The sequence below is a fragment of the Arachis hypogaea genome, chromosome 15, assembly GCF_003086295.3.
Source record: "Arachis hypogaea cultivar Tifrunner chromosome 15, arahy.Tifrunner.gnm2.J5K5, whole genome shotgun sequence".
NCBI classification, from domain to species: Eukaryota; Viridiplantae; Streptophyta; class Magnoliopsida; order Fabales; family Fabaceae; genus Arachis; species Arachis hypogaea.
In genome coordinates, this window is record NC_092050.1 from 124,690,514 (window position 1) to 124,708,162 (window position 17,649).

At 38.6% G+C, this 17,649-nt stretch overlaps 2 non-coding genes across 2 annotated transcripts; one reads left to right on the plus strand and one right to left on the minus strand.

Annotated features, from left to right (window-relative positions):
• Positions 1–6,618: 6,618 nt before the first annotated feature.
• Positions 6,619–6,726, plus strand: LOC112752413 (small nucleolar RNA R71). Its single transcript, XR_003176852.1, has one exon. It is a non-coding gene; the product is annotated as a small nucleolar RNA R71 (small nucleolar RNA).
• Positions 6,727–11,703: 4,977 nt separating this feature from the next.
• On the minus strand, positions 11,704–11,811 carry LOC112753873 (small nucleolar RNA R71). Its single transcript, XR_003178236.1, has one exon. It is a non-coding gene; the product is annotated as a small nucleolar RNA R71 (small nucleolar RNA).
• Between the last annotated feature and the right edge of the window lie 5,838 nt (positions 11,812–17,649).

A 17,649-nucleotide genomic window follows, 5' to 3' on the forward strand; every position in this document is an offset into this window, starting at 1 on the left:
TAAATTGTTTTTCATTCACAACTTCGATACAACTAACCAGCAAGTGCACTGGGTCGTCCAAGTAATAAAACCTTACGTGAGTAAGGGTCGATCCCACGGAGATTGTTGGTATGAAGCAAGCTATGGTCACCTTGTAAATCTCAGTCAGGCGGATATAAAATAGTCATGGAGTTCTCGAAAATAAATAATAGATAGACAGAAAATAAAGATAGAAATACTTATGTATATCATTGGTGAGAATTTCAGATAAGTGTATGGAGATGCGTTCGTTCCTCTGAACCTTTGTTTTTCCGCTGTCTTCATCCAATCAGTCTTACTCCTTTCTATGGCTGGCTTTATGTAAGGACATCACCATTGTCAATGGCTACTTTTCATCCTCTCTGGAAAATGTTCCGATGCGCTGTCACTGCATGACTAATCGTCTGGAGGCATCACCGTGGTCAATGGCTGCATCCTATCCTCTTGTGAAAATGGTCCGAATGCTCTGTCACAGCATGGCTAATCATCTGAGGTTCTTGATCATACTGGAATAGGATTCACCCTCCTTTTGCGTCTGTCACTACGCCCAGCACTCGCGAGTTTGAAGTTCGTCACAGTCATTCAATCCCAGAATCCTACTCGGAATACCACAGACAAGGTTTAGACTTTCCGGATTCTCATGAATGCCGCCATCAATCTAGCTTACACCACGAAGATTCTGATTAAGAGATTCAAGAGATAATCATCCAATCTAAGGTGGAACGGAAGTGGTTGTCAGGCACGCGTTCGTGGGGGAATGATGATGATTGTCACGTTCATCACATTCATGTTGAAATGCGAATGAATATCTTAGAAGCGGAATAAGTTGAATTGAATAGAAAAATAGTAGTACTTTGCATTAATTCATGAGGAACAGCAGAGCTCCACACCTTAATCTATGGAGTGTAGAAACTCTACCGTTAAAAATACATAAGTGAAAGGTTCATGCATGGCCGAATGGCCAGCCCCCTAAACGTGATCAATAGTCTCCTAAGATGAACAATTGATTAAAACTGAGACCAAAGATGTCAAATACAATAGTAAAAAGTCCTATTTATACTAAACTAGTTACTAGGGTTTACAGAAGTAAGTAATTGATGCATAAATCAACTTCCGAGGCCCACTTGGTGTGTTCTTGGGCTGAGCTTTAGCTTTCCACGTGCAGAGGCTCTTTTTGGAGTTGAACGCCAGGTTGTAACGTGTTTCTGGTGTTCAACTCTGGTTTGTGACGTGTTTCTGGCGTTTAACTCCAGACAGCAGCGTAGAACTGGCGTTCAACGCCCTTTTACGTCGTCTAAAATCGGCCAAAATATAGACTATTATATATGGCTGGAAAGCCCTGGATGTCTACTTTCCAACGCAATTGGAAGCATGCCATTTTGAGTTCTGTAACTCCAGAAAATCCACTTTGAGTGCAGGGAGGTCAGAATCCAACAGCATCAGCAGTCCTTCTTCAACCTCTGAATCTGATTTTTGCTCAAGTCCCTCAATTTCAGCCAGAAAATACTTGAAATCACAGAAAAACACACAAACTCATAGTAAAGTCTAGAAATGTGAATTTAACATAAAAACTAATAAAAACATCCTAAAAGTAACTAGATTCTACTAAAAACATACTAAAAATAATGTCAAAAAGCGTATAAATTATCCGCTCATCACAACACCAAACTTAAATTGTTGCTTGTCCCCAAGCAACTGAAAATCAAATAGGATAAAAAGAAGAGAATATACTATAAATTCCAAACTATCAATGAAACATAGCTCCAATCAGATGAGCGGGACTTGTAGCTTTTTGCCTCTTGAATAGTTTTGGCATCTCACTTTATCCATTGAAGTTCAGAATGATTGGCATCTATAGGAACTCAGAGTTCAGATAGTGTTATTGATTCTCCTAGTTCAGTATGTTGATTCTTGAACACAACTACTTTATAAGTCTTGGCCGTGGCCCTAAGCACTTTGTTTTCCAGTATTACCACCGGATACATAAATGCCACAGACACATAATTGGGTGAACCTTTTCAGATTATGACTCAGCTTTGCTAAAGTCCCCAATTAGAGGTGTCCAGGGTTCTTAAGCACACTCTTCTTTTGCTTTGGACCTTGACTTTAACCGCTCAGTCTCAAGTTTTCACTTGACACCTTCACGCCACAAGCACATGGTTAGGGACAGCTTGGTTTAGCCGCTTAGGCCAGGATTTTATTCCTTTAGGCCCTCCTATCCACTGATGCTCAAAGCCTTGGGATCCTTTTTATTACCCTTGCCTTTTGGTTTTAAGGGCTATTGGCTTTTTGCTCTTGCCTTTTGGTTTTAAGAGCTTTGGCTTTTTCTGCTTGCTTTTTCTTTTTCTTTCTATTTTTTTTCGCTATTTATTTTTTTTTTACTCTCTCTTTTTTTTTCTGCAAGCTTTGTTCTTTGCTGCTTTTTCTTGCTTCAAGAATCATTTTTATGATTTTTCAGATTATCAAATAACATGTCTCCTTGTCATCATTCTTTCAAGAGCCAACATATTTAACATTCTTAAACAACAACTTCAAAAGACATATGCACTATTCAAGCATTCATTCAGAAAACAAAAAGTATTGTCACCACATCAATATAATTAAACTAAGTTCAAGGATAAATTCGAAACTCATGTACTTCTTGTTCTTTTGAATTAAAACATTTTTAATTTAAGAGAGGTGATGGATTCATAGGACATTCATAACTTTAAGACATAGTCACTAAATACTAATGATCATGTAATAAGACACAAACTTAGATAAGCACTTAACATAGAAAACGAAAAACAGAGAATGTAAGAACAAAAGGAATGAGTCCACCTTAGTGATGGTGGCGTTTCCTTCTTGAGGAACCAATGATGTCCTTGAGCTCTTCTATGTCTCTTCCTTGTCTTTGTTGCTCCTCCCTCATTGCTTTTTGATCTTCTCTAATTTCATGAAGGATGATGGAGTGCTCTTGATGTTCCACCCTTAATTGTCCCATGTTGGAACTTAATTCTCCTAGGAAGGTGTTGATTTGATCCCAATAGTTTTGTGGAGGAAAATGCATTTGAGGCATCTCCGGAATCTCATGATGATGAGCTTCATGCGTCTCTTAAGATCCATGAATGGGCTCTCTTGTTTGCTCCATCCTTTTCTTAGTGATGGGCTTCTCTTCCTCAATGGGAATGTCTCCTTCTATGTCAATCCCAGCTGAGTTGCCTAGATAGCAAATGAGGTGGGGAAAAGCTAACCTTGCCATAGTGGAGGACTTGTCAGCTACCTTGTAGAGTTCTTGAGGTATAATCTCATGAACCTCCACCTCTTCTCCAATCATGATGCTATGGATCATGATGGCCCGGTCTATAGTAACTTCAGACCGGTTGCTAGTGGGAATGATTGAGCGTTGAATGAACTCCAACCATCCTCTAGCTACAGGCTTAAGGTCCAGTCTTCTCAGTTGAACCGGTTTGCCTTTTGAGTCAATCTTCCATTGAGCTCCTTCCACACATATGTCCATGAGGACTTGGTCCAACCTTTGATCAAAGTTGACTCTCCTTGTGTAGGGGCGTGCGTTCTCTTCCATCATTGGCAAGTTGAATGCCAACCTTACATTTTTCGGACTAAAATCTAAGTAATTCCCCCGAACCATGGTGAGATAATTCTTTGGGTTCGGGTTCTTACTTTGATCATGGTTCCTTGTGATCCATGCATTAGCATAGAACTCTTGAACCATTAGAATTCCGACTTGTTGGATGGGGTTTGTTAGAACTTCCCAACCTCTTCTATGAATTTCATGTCGGATCTCCGGATACTCATTTCTCTTGAGCTTGAAAGGGACCTCGGGGATTACCTTCTTCTTGGCCACAACATCATAGAAGTGGTCTTGATGAGCTTTGGAGATGAATCTTTCCATCTTCCATGACTCGGAGGTGGAAGCTTTTGTCTTCCCTTTTCCTTTTCTAGAGGATTCTCCAGTCTTAGGTGCCATCAATGGTAATGGAAAAACAAAAAGCTTATGCTTTTACCACACCAAACTTAGAATATTGCTCGCCCTCGAGCAAAAGAAGAAAGAATAGATGAAGAAGAAGAAGAAAATATGGAGGAGAGGAGGGAGAGGTGTATTCGGCCAAGAAGGGGAAGAGAGGGTTGTGTTGTGTGAAAATGAGGAAGAATGGAGGGCTTTATATAGGGAAGGGAGGGGGGGTAAGGTTCGGCCATAAGGGTAGGTGTTGGGTGAGAAATTGATTTTGAATTTTGAAGGTAGGTGGAGTTTATGAGGTAGGTTTATGGGGAAGAGTGGATGGATGTGAGTGGTGAAGTGGTGATAGGGAAGAGAGATTGAGGTGATTGGTGAAGAGTTTTGGGGAAGAGTGTTTATTGGAAAGAGAGGATGAACATTGAGAAGAGGGAAGAGAGTGAGTGGTGGTAGGTGGGGATCCTGTGGGGTCCACAGATGCTGAGATGATCCTGTGGGGTCCACAGATCCTGAGGTGTCAAGGAATTTCATCCCTGCACCAATTAGGCATGTAAAATGCCTTTGCATGCAATTCTGGCGTTTAAACGCCGAACTGATGCTTGTTCTGGGCGTTCAATGCCCAGATGCAGCATATTTCTGGCGTTGAACGCCAGCCAGATGCTTGTTTCTGGCGTTCAGCGCCAGCTCTTCTTCACTGCGCATTTCTGGCATCTGGATGCCAGGATGCTGCTTGTTTCTGGCATTCAACGCCAGAAACATGCTCTGTTCTGGCGTTGAACGCCAGACAGATGCTCCTTACTGGCGTTTAAACGCCAGTGAGATCCTCCTCCAGGGTGTGATTTTTCTTCTGCTGTTTTTGATTTTTCTTCAGTTTTCTCAGTTGTTTTTGTGACTCCACATGATCATGAAACTATGAAGACATATAACTAATAAAAATATAATTAAATAAAAATTGGGTTGCCTCCCAACAAGCGCTTCTTTAATGTCAATAGCTTGACAGTGGGCTCTCATGGAGCCTCACAGATGTTCAGAGCATTGTTGAGACTCTCCAACACCAAACTTAGAGTTTGACTGTGGGGGCTCTGGTTGACTCTGTTTTAAGAGAAGCTTACTGTGCCTCTTTTCCATGTTTACAGAAGGATGTCCTTGAGTTTTAAACTCAAGGGAGTCCTCATTCAATTGAAGAACTAATTCGCCTCTGTCAACATCAATCACAGCTCTTGCTGTGGCTAGGAAGGGTCTTTCAAGGATGATAGATTCATCCTCATCCTTCCCAGTATCTAGGACTATGAAATCAGTAGGGATGTAAAGGCCTTCAACCTTTACTAACACGTCCTCTACTTGTCCATAAGCCTGTTTTCTTGAATTGTCTGCCATCTCTAATGAGATTTTAGCAGCTTGTACCTCAAAGATTCCCAGTTTTTCCATTACAGAGAGTGGCATGAGGTTTATTCCTGACCCAAGGTCACATAGAGCCTTCTCAAAGGTCATGGTGCCTATGTTACAAGGTATTAGAAACTTTCCAGGATCCTGTTTCTTCTGAGGCAATCTCAGTTGATCCAATGTATTTAGTTCATTGGTGAACAGGGGAGGTTCATCTCCCCAAGTCTCATTACCAAATAAATTGGCATTCAGCTTCATGATTGCACCAAGGAACTTGGCAACTTGCTCTTTAGTAACATCCTCATTCTCTTCAGAAGAAGAATACTCATCAGAGCTCATGAAGGGCGTAAGGAGGTTCATTGGAATCTCTATAGTCTCTAGATGAGCCTCAGATTCCTTTGGTTCCTCAGAGGGAAACTCCTTATTGATCACTGGACGTCCCAGGAGGTCTTCCTCCTTGGGATTCACGTCCTCCCCTTCTTCCTTGGATTTGGCCATGATGGTTATATCAATGGCCTTGTACTCTTCTTTTGGATTTTCTTCTGTATTACTTTGGAGAGTACTAGGAGGGATTTCAGTGATCCTTTTACTCAGCTGGCCCACTTGTGCTTCCAAATTTCTAATGGAGGACCTTGTTTCATTCATGAAACTCACAGTGGCCTTAGATAGATTAGAGACTAAATTTGCTTAGCTAGATGGATTCTGCTCAGAATTCTCTGTCTGTTGCTGAGTGGATGATGGAAAAGACTTGCTATTGCTAAACCTGTTTCTTCCACCATTATTAAAGCCTTGTTGAGGCTTTTGTTGATCCTTCCATGAGAGATTTGGTGATTTCTCCATGAGGGATTATAGGTGTTTCCATATGGTTCATCCATGTAATTCACCTCTGCTATTGCAGGGTCCTCAGGATCGTAAGCTTCTTCTTCAGAAGATGCCTCTTGAGTACTGTTGGATGCAGCTTGCATTCCATTCAAACTCTGAGAAATCATATTGACTTGCTGAGTCAATATTTTGTTCTGAGCCAATATGGCATTCAGAGTATCAATTTCAAGAACTCCCTTCTTCTGAGGCGTCCCATTACTCACAGGATTCCTCTCAGAAGTGTACATGAACTGGTTATTTGCAACCATGTCAATGAGTTCTTGAGCTTCTGCAGGTGTTTTCTTTAGGTGAATGGATCCACCTGCAGAAGTATCCAATGACATCTTAGCTAATTCAGACAGACCATCATAGAATATATCCAGGATGGTCCATTCTGAAAGCATGTCAGAAGGACACTTTTTGGTCAGTTGCTTGTATCTCTCCCAAGCTTCATAGAGGGATTCACCTTCTTTCTGTCTGAAGGTTTGAACATCCACTCTAAGCTTACTCAGCTTTTGAGGAGGAAAGAACTTGGCTAAGAAAGCCGTGACCAGCTTATCCCAAGAGTTCAGACTATCTTTGGGTTGAGAGTCCAACCACACTCTAGCTCTGTCTCTTACAGCAAAAGGGAAAAGCATGAGCCTGTAGACTTCAGGATCTACTCCATTAGTCTTAACAGTATCACAGATCTGCAAGAATTCAGTTAAGAACTAAAAAGGATCTTCAGATGGAAGTCCATGAAACCTGCAGTTTTGTTGCATCAGAGAAACTAGTTGAGGTTTAAGCTCAAAATTGTTTGCTCCAATGGTTAGGATTGAGATGCTTCTTCCATGTAAATTGGAATTAGGTGCAGTAAAGTCACCAAGCATCCTCCTTGTATTATTATTATTTTCGGCTGCCATCTCCTCTTCCTGTTCGAAAATTTCTGAAAGGTGCTTGCTGGATTGTTGTAATTTAGCTTCTCTTAGTTTCCTCTTCAGAGTCCTTTCAGGTTCTGGATCTACTTCAACAAGAATGTTCTTGTCCTTGCTCCTGCTCATATGAAAAAGAGGGAACAGAAAAATAATAATAATAATAGGGATCCTTTTTGCCTAGGTATAGAGGTTCCCTTATGTGAGTAGAAGAAAAGAAGAAGAGAAAATCTGAACTCAGAGAGAGAGAGGGTTCAGATTTTTGTGAGTGAGGAAGAGATGTTAGTAGATGAATAAATAAACAGAAGGAGATGAGAGAGAAGGATTTTCGAAAATTATTTTTGAAAAGGGGTTAGTGATTTTCGAAAATTAGGAATGAAATCAAATTAAAATTAAAAATTGAAATAATTATCTAATTAAAAAGAATTTTTGAAAAAGAGGGAGATATTTTCGAAAATTAGAGAGATAGAGTTAGTTAGGTAGTTTTGAAAAAGATAAGAAACAAACAAAAAGTTAGAAAAGATATTTTAAAATCAAATTTTTGAAAAAGATATGATTTTGAAAAAGATAATATAAAAAGATATTTTTGAAAAGATATGATTGAAATTAGTTTTGAAAAAGATTTGATTTTTAAAATCACAATTAATGACTTGATTCACAAGAGATCACAAGATATGATTCTAGAACTTAAAGTTTGAATCTTTCTTAACAAGCAAGTAACAAACTTGAAATTTTTGAATCAAAACATTAATTGATGATGTTATTTTCGAAAATTAGGAGATAAAGATAAGAAAAAGATTTTTGAAAAATATTTTTAAAATTTTCGAAAATAACTAAGAAAAATGAAAAAGATTTGATTTTTGAAAAAGATAAGATTTTTAAATTGAAAATTTGATTTGACTCATAAGAAACAACTAAATTTTAAAAAGTTTTGAAAAAGTCAACTCAAATTTTCGAATTTATGAGAGAAAAAAGGAAAGATATTTTTTTGATTTTTGAATTTTTAATGAAGAGAGAGAAAAACATGAAAAAGATGCAATGCATGAGAATTATGGATCAAAACAATGAATGCATGTAAGAACACTATGAATGTCAAGATGAACACCAAGAACACTATGAAGATCATGATGAACATCAAGAACATATTTTTGAAAAATTTTTAATGCAAAGAAAACATGCAAGACACCAAACTTAGAAATCTTTCATGTTCAGACACTATGAATGCAAAAATGCACATGAAAAATAAGAAAAGACACAAAACAAGAAAATATCAAGATCAACCAAGAAGACTTACCAAGAACAACTTGAAGATCATGAAGAACACTATGAATGCATGAATTTTCGAAAAATGCAAAGAATTTTTTTTTTAGAAAAAATGCAATTGACACCAAACTTGAAATCGACTCAAGACTCAAACACAAAATAATTTTTTTGATTTTTATGATTTTATGATTTTTTTGGATTTTTCAAAAATTAGTTTGAAAAATAAAAATAAGGATTCCAAAATTTTTAATATGAATTCCAGGAATCTTTGTACTCTTAGTCTAAAGCTCCAATCTGAGGGTTAGGCATGGCTTAATAGCCAGCCAAGCTTTAGCATGTAACATCAGAATATACTGCTCATTACTTATCAAATTAACTTGCCTCTATGCTGATGGTTGGAAGCCCCTATCCAAAAGAATTAGACATGGCTTTACAGCCAGCCAGGCTCCAACATTTTTCATGAAACTCTAGAATTCATTCTTAAAAATTTAGAATAATTTTCGAAAACAGATGAGGAATTTTTGAAAGATTTTTTTTTTGAAAATTTTTTTTTGAAAACTTTTTGAAAACAAAATAAGAAGAAAATTACCCAATCTGAGCAACACGATGAACCGTCAGTTGTCCAAACTCGAACAATCCCCGGCAACAGTGCCAAAAACTTGGTGCACAAAATTGTGATCTCAGACAACGGCGCCAAAAACTCTGTACGCATGTCTTAATAAATTGTTTTTCATTCACAACTTCGATACAACTAACCAGCAAGTGCACTGGGTCGTCCAAGTAATAAAACCTTACGTGAGTAAGGGTCGATCCCACGGAGATTGTTGGTATGAAGCAAGCTATGGTCACCTTGTAAATCTCAGTCAGGCGGATATAAAATAGTCATGGAGTTTTCAAAAATAAATAATAGATAGACAGAAAATAAAGATAGAAATACTTATGTATATCATTGGTGAGAATTTCAGATAAGTGTATGGAGATGCATTCGTTCCTCTGAACCTTTTCTTTCCCGCTGTCTTCATCCAATCAGTCTTACTCCTTTCTATGGCTGGCTTTATGTAAGGACATCACCATTGTCAATGGCTACTTTTCATCCTCTCTGGAAAATGGTCCGATGCGCTGTCACTGCATTGCTAATCGTCTGGAGGCATCACCGTGGTCAATGGCTGCATCCTATCCTCTTGTGAAAATGGTCCAAATGCTCTGTCACAGCACGGCTAATCATCTGAGGTTCTCGATCATACTGGAATAGGATTCACCCTCCTTTTGCGTCTGTCACTACGCCCAACACTCGCGAGTTTGAAGTTCGTCACAGTCATTCAATCCCAGAATCCTACTCGGAATACCACAGACAAGGTTTAGACTTTTCGGATTCTCATGAATGCCGCCATCAATCTAGCTTACACCACGAAGATTCTGATTAAGAGATCTAAGAGATAATCATCCAATCTAAGGTGGAACGGAAGTGGTTGTTAGGCACGCGTTCTTGGGGGAATGATGATGATTGTCACGTTCATCACATTCATGTTGAAGTTCGAATGAATATCTTAGAAGCGGAATAAGTTGAATTGAATAGAAAAATAGTAGTACTTTGCATTAATTCATGAGAAACAGCAGAGCTCCACACCTTAATCTATGGAGTGTAGAAACTCTACCGTTAAAAATACATAAGTGAAAGGTTCAGGCATGGCCGAATGGCCAGCCCCCTAAACGTGATCAATAGTCTCCTAAGATGAACAATTGATTAAAACTGAGACCAAAGATGTCAAATACAATAGTAAAAAGTCCTATTTATACTAAACTAGTTACTAGGGTTTACAGAAGTAAGTAATTGATGCATAAATCCACTTCCGGGGCCCACTTGGTGTGTGCTTGGGCTGAGCTTTAGCTTTCCACGTGCAGAGGCTCTTTCTGGTGTTGAACGCCAGGTTGTAACGTGTTTCTGGCGTTCAACTCTGGTTTGTGACGTATTTCTGGCGTTTAACTCCAGACAACAGCGTAGAACTGGCGTTCAACGCCCTTTTACGTCATCTAAACTCGGCCAAAGTATAGACTATTATATATTGCTGGAAAGCCCTGGATGTCTACGTTCCAACACAATTAGAAGCGTGCCATTTTGAATTCTGTAGCTCCAGAAAATCCACTTTGAGTGCAGGGAGGTCAGAATCCAACAGCATCAGCAGTCCTTCTTCAACCTCTGAATCTGATTTTTGCTCAAGTCCCTCAATTTCAGCCAGAAAATACCTGAAATCATAGAAAAATACACAAACTCATAGTAAAGTCCAGAAATGTGAATTTAACATAAAAACTAAAAAAAACATCCCTAAAAGTAACTAGATTCTACTAAAAACATACTAAAAATAATGCCAAAAAGCGTATAAATTATCCGCTCATCAGTTCCATTGATTCTAACTTTGAGAATCATCTTTCACTTTTCTTCTCAATTGTTTCAAGAATTGGATCTGAGTTTAGTTTTCTGTTTTCAATTTCTTCTTCTGCAACTTCTGTTTTAAATTTTGGATTGAGATTGAAGGAATTCTGTTTCAATTCTTGATCTGAAATTTATCTTTGTCCTTCTTCTGCATAATTCTAAGAATTGAGAAATTAGATCTAAATTTCATTTGCTGTTTTATTTACATTTCTTCTGTAATTTATTTTCCGTTTGATCAAGGAAGTGATTGAGATCTAGATCTGCTTTCTAGTCTCATTGCTCTTCTTGGATCTTTAATTTCTCTTGGAGAATATCATAATTGAGCTCAGCTTCTTTTTGTTTTGCTTCTTCAAGTAATTTTCCATTTTTGTTTGATACTGAATTGGACTTCTTTACTTCACAGCTTTCTGATTTACTTTAGCTTGCATTTTTCTTGCTTAATTTTGAATCCCAGCTCCCAAATCCCTTTAATCTTCAAGCGATTTAAGTTTCCCAGCAATTTAAATTTAGTAATTTACATTTTTTGTACTTTAAGCTTCAGCCATTTATATTTCTTGCAATTTAAGTTTCAGCTCTTTTACTTTCTTGCACTTTAAGTTTCATGCAGTTTAATCTTCTGCACTTTACTTCTCTGTCAATTTCCCCTCTCCCTTCTATTTTCATGCTATTTAGCTTCTGTTAATCACAATTCACTCAAATCATTCAATATTTGCTTAACTAAATTCATCACCTAGCTAAAATTGCTCATGCTTTTCCCGTTTGCTGTTAGAGACAGAGCTAGAATATGGTTGGACTCTCAACCTAAGGATAGCCTGAACTCTTGGGATAAGCTGGTCACGGCTTTCTTAGCCAAGTTCTTTCCTCCTCAAAAGCTTAGCAAGCTTAGAGAGGATGTTCAAACCTTCAGACAGAAAGAAGGTGAATCCCTCTATGAAGCTTGGGAGAGATACAAGCAACTGACCAAAAAGTGTCCTTCTGACATGCTTTCAGAATGGACCATCCTGGATATATTCTATGATGGTCTGTCTGAGTTATCAAAGATGTCATTGGACCATTCTGCAGGTGGATCCATTCACCTAAAGAAAATGCCTACAGAAGCTCAGAAACTCATTGACATGGTTGCTAATAACCAGTTCATATACACTTCTGAGAGGAATCCTGTAAGTAATGGGACGCCTCAGAGGAAGGGAGTTCTTGAAATTGATGCTCTGAATGCCATATTGGCTCAGAATAAAATATTGACTCAGCTAGTCAATATGATTTCTCAGAGTCTGAATGGAATGAAAGCTGCACCCAACAGTACTCAAGAGGCATCTTCTGAAGAAGAAGCTTATGATCCTGAGAACCCTGCAATAGCAGAAGTGAATTACATGGGTGAACCCTATGGAAATACCTATAATTCCTCATGGAGAAATCATCCAAATTTCTCATGGAAGGATCAACAAAAGCCCCAACAAGGCTTTAACAATGGTGGAAGAAACAGGTTTGGTAATAGCAAGCCATTTCCATCATCCACTCAGCAACAGACAGAGAATTCTGAGCAGAATCCATCTAGCTTAGCAAATATAGTCTCTGATCTATCTAAGGCCACTTTAAGTTTCATGAATGAAACAAGATCCTCCATTAGAAATTTGGAGGCACAAATGGGCCAGCTGAGTAAAAGAGTCACTGAAACTCCTCCTAGTACTCTCCCAAGCAATACATAAGAGAATCCAAAAAGAGAGTGCAAGGCCATTACCTTACTTGGTGTGGCCAAACCTAGAGAGAAGGAGGAGGACGTGAATCCTAGTGAGGAAGACCTCCTGGGACGTTCAATGACTAATAAGGAGTTCCCTTTGAGGAACCAGAGGAATCTAAGGTTCATCTAGAGACCATAGAGATTCCATTGAACTTCCTTTTACCATTCATGAGCTCTGATGACTATTCATCTTCAGAAGAAGATGAAGACATTGCTGAAGATCAAGTTGCTCAATATTTAGGAGCAATCATAAAGCTAAATGCCAAATTATTTGGTAATGAGACTTGGGAGGATAAACCTCCATTGCTCATCAAGGAACTAAATGCCTTGGTTCAGCAAACTCTACCTCAAAAGAAATAGGATCCTGGTAAATTCCTAATCCCCTGTAACATAGGCACCATGACCTTTGAGAAGGCTCTGTGTGACCTGGGGTCAGAAATAAACTTAATGCCACTCTCTGTAATGGAGAAACTAGGGATATTTGAGGTACAGGCTGCCAAATGCTCATTAGAGATGGCAGACAACTCAAGAAAATAGGCTTATAGACAAGTAGAGGACGTGTTAGTAAAGGTTGAAGGCCTTTACATTCCTGCTGATTTCATAATCCTAGACACTGGGAAGGATGAGGATGAATCCATCATCCTTGGAAGACCCTTCCTAGCCACAGCAAAAGCTGTGATTGATGTAGACAGAGGAGAGTTGGTCCTTCAACTGAATGAGGACAACCTTGTGTTTAAAACTCAAGGATCTCCTTCTGTAACCATGGAGAGGAAGCATGAAAAGCTTCTCTCACTGGAGAGTCAACCAAAGCCCCTACAGTCAAACTCTAAGTTTGGTGTTGGGAGGTCCCAACAATGCTCTGAACATTTGTGAGGCTCCATGAGAGCTCACTGTCAAGCTATTGACATTAAAGAAGCGCTTGTTGGGAGGCAACCCAATGTTATTTAATTTTATCTATTTATTTTCTATTGTTATTTTATGTTTCTTTAGGTTGATGATCATGTGAAGTCACAAAAACAACTGAAAAATAAAAAACAGAAGGAAAAACAGCATTAAAAATAGCACACCCTGGAGGGAGAGCATTCTGGCGTTTAAACACCAGAAACAAGCATCTGTCTGGCGTTTAACGCCAGAAAGAAGCACCAAGTTGGCGTTTAACGCCAGAAACAAGCATCAACCTGGCGTTAAACGCCAGAAACAAGCAGCAATCTGGCGTTAAACGCTAGGATTGCACAGTAAGGGCATTTTACACGCCTAAAAGGAGCAGGGATGAAATCCTTGATCCCTCAGGATCTGTGAACCCCACAGGATCCCCATCTACCCCCTCCTTCTTCTTTTGCTCGAGGACGAGCAAACCTTTTATGTTTGGTATGGTAAAAGCATTGCTTTTTGTTTTTCCATAACCATTTATGGCACCTAAGGCCGGAGAGACCTCTAGAAAGAGGAAAGGGAATGCAAAAGCTTCCACCTCCAAGTCATGGGAGATGGAGAGATTTATCTCAAGGGTCCATAGCTCAGTAGTAGAACATTTGACTGCACATCAAGAGAGCCCACTCATGGACCTCAACAAGAGCATGAGGAATTCCCTCATCAAGAAATCCCTGAGATGCCTCAAGGGATACATTTTCCTCCCCACAACTATTGGAGCAACTAAGGATAGGAGCACCAAAAGCACTAAGGATGGAGCAACAAAGGCAAGAAAGATACATTGAGGAGCTCAAGCACTCTATAGGATCTTCAAGAGGAAGACGCCACCCATACTAAGGTGGACTCATTCCTTAATCTCCTTGTCTATGTTTGTGTCTTCATTACATGATCATTAGTATTTAAGTGTCTATGTCTTAAAGCTATGAATGTCTGATGAATCCATCACCTTTCTTAAATGAAAAATGTCTTAATTACAAAAGAACAAGAAGTACATGAATTTCGAATTCATCCTTGAAATTAGTTTAATTATATTGATGTGGTGACAATACTTTTTGTTTTCTGAATGAATGCTTGAACAGTGCATATGTCTTTTGATATTATTGTTTATGAATGTTAAATATGTTGGCTCTAAAAAGAATGATGAAAAGGAGAAATGTTATTGATAATATGAAAAATCATAAAATTGATTCTTGAAGCAAGAAAAAGCAGTGAATACAAAAGCTTGCAGAAAAAAAAAAGAGAAAAAAGAAAAATGGCGAAAAAAAAGAGAAAGAGAAAGAAAAAGCAAGCAGAAAAAGCCAATAGCCCTTAAAACCAAAAGGCAAGGGTAATAAAAAGGATCCCAAGGCTTTGAGCATCAGTGGATAGGAGGGCCTAAAGGAATAAAATCCTGGCCTAAGCGGCTAAACCAAGCTGTCCCTAACCATGTGCTTGTGGCATGAAGGTGTCAAGTGAAAACTTGAGACTGAGCGGTTAAAGTCAAGGTCCAAAGCAAAAAAAAGAGTGTGCTTAAGAACCCTGGACACCTCTAATTGGGGACTTTAGCAAAGCTGAGTCACAATTTGAAAAGGTTCACCCAGTTATGTGTCTGTGGCATGTATGTATCCGGTGGTAATACTGGAAAACAGAGTCCTTAGGGCCACGGCCAAGACTCATAAACAAGGTTGTCAAACTAGCGAGTCTAAGTAAACTCGTGGAGCTGACCTAGACTTGACTCACGAGTTAACTCGTAGACTCGTACGAGTTCATCTGTTATGAAGTTTATATATATATATATTATGTTTACTCAATTCTAACCCTTCAAAATTAATAATATCAATCTTAAAGTACATAATAAATTAAAATAGTAGCATACATTATAACAAATACTTTAAAATACACATTCAAATCCTCTATAATTATTCTTATACAAATACAACATAAAACACACAAAATTAAAAATTCTAAATCTGTAATACTAAATATTTAATTGAACATTGAACAATATCAAATAATCAAATTAACTCTAGTTAAAATAATTAATTACTAATCAGCCATGAATGGATGAACCATCTGGCAATCTAACATAAATGATAAGCAAAAAAAAAACTAAATCAAGAAGCAAAGGCTCAAAGAAATGGCAAAAAACATACAAAAATAGAGGATACAGAAGAAATGAAGGGACAAAATCCCAGCAACAGCAGATCGAAGACAAGGGTCCAGCAGGCAACGGTGGTGAGGGTGCAGTAGCAGCACGAAACGACGGCGACAAAGAGTCATGGATTTCACAATGGCGCAAACCAGAGCAGAGATAGGACTGTAGGAGAAGTAGTCGAACTCGTGAACGGTGATAGCACGATAGAGATGGAGATGCGGACAGTAGAGATGTGAAGAAATACAAAGCAAAGAAAAATATAGGTAAAATTCACAGACAATGGTGCAAATCAGAGTAGAGGTAGCAGACGCAGGCGAACAGTGGCAACTCGACGGGGAATGGCGACTGCGGCAGAACATGGAAAAAGTGAGACTTGAGAGAAACGACGTAGAAGACTGAGTTTTGAGTAAGTTTTCTTTCATTTTCTGGGAGTGTTATCGTAACCCTAATAAAAAAAAGTATTTGTTTTTTCAAAATGACGCTTTTTTGAGCAAAAATAAAGAAAAACACAAACTCGCTAACTCGGTCCTAGACTCACGAGTTTGTCCGAGTTTGACCGGGTCTAGCTGAGTCTAGCCGAGTTTACTTAGGATAGAGTCTATGCCTGAGTCAACTCGATTCCATATCTAAACTCGTAAACTCGTACGAGTTTACGAGTTAACTCGAGAGTTTGACAACAATGCTCATAAAGTAGCTGTGTTCAAGAATCAACATACTGAACTAGGAGAATCAATAACACTATCTAAATTCTAAGTTCCTATAGATGCCAATCATTCTGAACTTCAAAGGATAAAGTGAGATGCCAAAACTATTCAAGAGGCAAAAAGCTACTAGTCCCGCTCATCTTATTGGAGCTAAGTTTTATTGATAATTTGGAATTTATAGTATATTCTCTTCTTTTTATCCTAATTAATTTTCAGTTGCTTGGGGACAAGCAACAATTTAAGTTTGGTGTTGTGATGAGCGGATAATTTATACGCTTTTTGGCATTGTTTTTACATAGTTTTTAGTATGATTTAGTTAGTTTTTAATATATTTTTTATTATTTTTAATTAAAAATCAAATTTCTGGACTTTACTATGAGTTTGTGTGTTTTTCTGTGATTTCAGGTAATTTCTGGCTGAAATTGAGGGACTTGAGCAAAAATCTGATTCAGAGGTTGAAGAAGGACTGCAGATGCTGTTGGATTCTGACCTCTCTGCACTCGAAATGGATTTTCTAGAGCTACAGAACTCCAAATGGCGCGCTCACAATTGCGTTGGAAAGTAGACATCCAGAGCTTTCCAGAAACATATAATAGTCTATACTTTGCCCGAGTTTAGACGAAGCAAACTGGCGTTCAACGCCAGCTCTCTGCCCTATTCTGGACTCAAACGCCAGAAACAGGTTGCAAAGTGGAGTTAAACGCCAGAAACAGGTTATAAACTGACGTTTAACTCCAACAAAGACCTCTCCATGTGAAAGCTTCAATACTCAACCCAAGCACACACCAAGTGGGCCCCAGAAGTAGATTTCTGCATCATTTACTTATCTCTGTAACCCTAGTAACTAGTTTTAGCATAAATAGGACTTTTTACTATTGTATTTACATCTTTGAATCTTTGGAACATCTTTGAATCTTTGGATTATCCTTTGATCACGTTTTGGAGGCTGGCCTCTCGGTCATGCCTGGACCTTGTTCTTATGTATTTTCAACGGTAGAATTTCTACACACCATAGATTAAGGTGTGGAGCTCTGCTGTTCCTCATGAATTAATGTAAAGTACTATTATTTTTCTATTCAACTCAAGCCTATTTCTTATCTAAGATATACACTTGTTCTTCAACCTGAGGAAGGTGATGATCCGTGACACTCATCATCATTCCCCCATGAATGCGTGCCTGACAACCACCTCCGTTCTACTTGCAATCGCTTAAGTGCATATCTCTTAGCCTTCTGGTTCATGATGCATGGTTGCCTCGCCTGACAACCGAGCCTTCCATTCCATGAGATCAGAGTCTTTGTGGTATAGGCTAGAATTATTG